This window comes from Myotis davidii, unplaced genomic scaffold (genome assembly GCF_000327345.1).
Source record: "Myotis davidii unplaced genomic scaffold, ASM32734v1 scaffold1081, whole genome shotgun sequence".
Classification (NCBI taxonomy): Eukaryota; Metazoa; Chordata; class Mammalia; order Chiroptera; family Vespertilionidae; genus Myotis; species Myotis davidii.
Genome location: NW_006292443.1, coordinates 186,428 through 189,785, shown reverse-complemented (window position 1 = coordinate 189,785; position 3,358 = coordinate 186,428). Strand labels below are relative to the sequence as shown.

Genomic DNA, 3,358 nt, shown 5'->3' with positions numbered 1-3,358 from the left:
CCTGCTGAGGTGGCAGGAACTCAGCACTTCCCGTTATAGCTCTAGACCTGACCCAAGGTGGATGGTTAGTGTCTCAGTTAGGACAGCGCCACTGCCAGTGGCTCTGTAGTTCCCCGGCTGTGGTGTCTCTCCAGATGCTAGCAGACTGTGGTGGTGTTGACCCTTCTCTGACCAACGGAGGCATGTGTGAGAGCTGCTTCACACTCTCCGGGTCTCTGATGCCTCACTTCTCTCTAGTCAGTGTGGAAACGCCTTCACTCGGCACCCAGGACTCCTGGAGGGACGTCGCACAGCAGAGGGCTTGGACTCCTAGTGAAACAATGGTCAGTTACTACACAGCCCTCTCCTTCCCAGGAAGCACCCACACTCATTAGGGACAGAAGTGAGGGCAGAGGGGCTCTACCCCACATTGCATTAATGTCTACCCCACGGTCAGATCTCTGCTGATAGTGACTTTTTCTCCCTCTTGGGGACCCTTCTGCAATCTGGCTTCTCTGCCATTCACTCATCAGACATGCCAATTAATGTGTGAGCCCAGTTGTGGCCAGGACTCAAGATCCTTCCCCCGTGAAGAATGAAGTCAGGAGATGGCCAGATACCTGTTTTTACATTCCAGAATGTTCTGTGAGAGTCAGGAAGCTTGTTTATTCAGCTTCTAGCACAGGAAGATGTCACCCAACTCTACACAATGTTCATGTCTGGGTCCTTCTTAGCTCCAGCCAAGCCAAGCAGTCCTGTTACACATAAATAGTAATGCTGTGTTTTCATTGCTCAATAATATCCAATAATAAAGACTGTTAATGCACTTACTAAAAATATGACAATCCTTCACAATGTAATTAAATCTACTAAACAATATAGTTACTTCACTTCTTGGATTAAAAAATACAATTAGAAATCACTCTAACATTTAAAACCAATATCAGTATAACAATATAGCATATAATACACTTTAATATGATAATATAGACATAACAATTTAATATAGGCCTAATAATTTTTAAAAATCTCAGGGCCGAGCTTGGCCAGTGAGGCTCTGTGATTGAGTGTCAACCTATGAACCAGGAGGTCATGGTTCGAATCCCGGTCAGGGCACATGCCTGGGTTGCAGGTTCGATCCCCAATGGGGGCTGTGCAGGAGGCAGCCTATCAATGATTCTCACTCATCATTGATGCTTCTATCTCTCTCTCCCTCCCCCTTCCTTTCTCTGAAGTCAATAAAAATATATTTCAAAAAAATCTCAGGGCTGAATAAGTTAAACCTGGAATTATGAATTCATTCTCTTTTGTTATGTCTGGGCAGGCTTTGCAAATGCAAAAGGAGGTGTTTCTTTTGCTATGGATGTTAAGTTACTAACATGACACTTTCTTTGTAGCATTTGAACTTGAATGGTCATTTGAAGAAAAAAGAAAAGAGAGGAAGGATATGGAGAACCAGTGGAGGATGGGTAATGTGAAAGGGGAAGAGTGCCTACCATCTCACCTTACTGCTGCGGGGTGGGTGTTGGGGCCCTGACCACGCCTCCCCAGGCCTGAAAACCTCCATCAAGCCTCGTGGGCTTTATATGCCACCAATGCCAACTTGTCACCATCGAGGCAGCTGCTCCTGCTGCGGGCACCTTTCCCTAGTCCCTTCTGGAGGGCTCGGAAGGCATGGTGGGTGCCCCAGGGCAAGGAGGACAGAGAAGGATCACACCCCGGCCCAGCAACCCCGGGGATCTGAATCCAGTGACTTCTCTAGGCCCTGCTAATGTGTGAGGGTGACTTCCTCTTCATTGTGACACTTCAAGGACACAGATATAAAAAGGCATCCAATGCCCAGGAAGAAATATCTTCACGGTGTACGTAGTAACTGCCTTGCTGAGGTTAGGATACTCTGGGTGGGCTTCCTCCTCCAAAGGCAATCTCTCCCTGCAAGGCGACCTTCAAATACAAAGATGGCAGCTGAACCATGGTCCTTGCTACATGGATTGATATTTGGTTATGAAGAAAAGGTGAAACCTTGTATATTCTAACGTAAAGATAGAATTAGTTGGAAAAGGAACCAGACTTTCAGGTAGAAGATCCCCACTGGGCTTGTTGGATCATTGAATTAGATAGTGACCCTGGGCAAAGCGCCTCAATCTCTCTAAATCTCGGTCTCCTACCCTGGAAAACAGTGATGGTAAGCGCATTCATCACACTCATCTTCCAGGGCTGCGGTGAGTAGGAAATGATGCCATTCATGTGGAAGCACTTTATTCAAATGGAAAGCACATCCGGTTTGAAGTGCGAATGCCGGCTTCTGCGTCTCTCAGACCTCACAGTATTCCTCTTTCCTCTTCCTCCCCTTCTCATCCGAAGACTCCTCTCCCTACCCCCATCATGATGGGCTCAACCTAAAACTGCAACTGGCAGTCCTCCAAATTTAACTCCTTTCCCGACTGGGGGGTGGGGTGGCAGTATCCCCATTTAATCCTTCCAGGGGCAAGGGCTGAGATGGGACAGAATCCCTGGTCCCTCTGTCCAGCGTGATGACCCTGCAGCAAACAGCCTCTTTTAACCCAAACCCATCCTAATCACTGAGCATGCCCAGACCTCCCTCTTGAGCCGCCAAAGGATGGGCAACATCTCTGCACAATTTTGACAGCGTAGAGAAGGGCGGGGCTGTAATCTACCAGATGGAGGAACTGGTATTGATACAGGGGAAGACGCGGGGATGCGAGTGAGAATCCACCCGGGACCGTGTTAGTGGCACAAATCCCCACACATCGTTAGCCTGCCTCGCCATACACAATGCACTCATCACAGCCCCCCATCTTCTACCCAACTCTGGGCACGCGCCCCGCACTTAGATCTCCAGCACGCGGCTCTGGCGCAGTGCGCAACAGGGGTGGGTGGGGGTACCGGACCGGGAAGGTCTGGTGCTTTAGGGATTGGGCTACAATTTGCGCCTTTTCATACCCGTTCAAAACACTCCCCTGCGCCCTTTTTGTGGCGCAGTTAGCGGTACGTGGCGCCCCCCGCCCCCCCGCACTGCCTGCACCCTAGCTCACTATATATCAGCTGTCGTGCTGGGCTGGAATTTGCAGACTGCATTCTGGGTTACACTCCCAGGGGCCCGCAGATCTATGTCTCTCTTTGTACCACCCTCCCCTCCCCCCATCATTTGCTACGTGCCTCGGCATTTCTCTCGGCCACGCTGTGCGCCCCCCTGCCCGCCCTCCCACACCTCAGTGGATGAACTAAGTGGGAACCCTCTCGTTTCCATCTCTGCTCCCAAAGCCTGTGGGTGGACTGAAGCTCTGGGGGCCCAGGCGTCGCACAGCCCCAACCTCTGCGGGGCCTGCGCCATCCCTTCTCCATCCTATGAGGCCCC

General features: G+C 50.4%; 1 protein-coding gene across 1 annotated transcript in view; it reads right to left on the bottom strand.

Moving 5' to 3' along the window:
- PNMA2 (paraneoplastic Ma antigen 2) overlaps positions 1-3,358 on the bottom strand; it is a 17,331-nt gene that overhangs the window by 3,402 nt on the left and 10,571 nt on the right. The window lies entirely within an intron of this gene.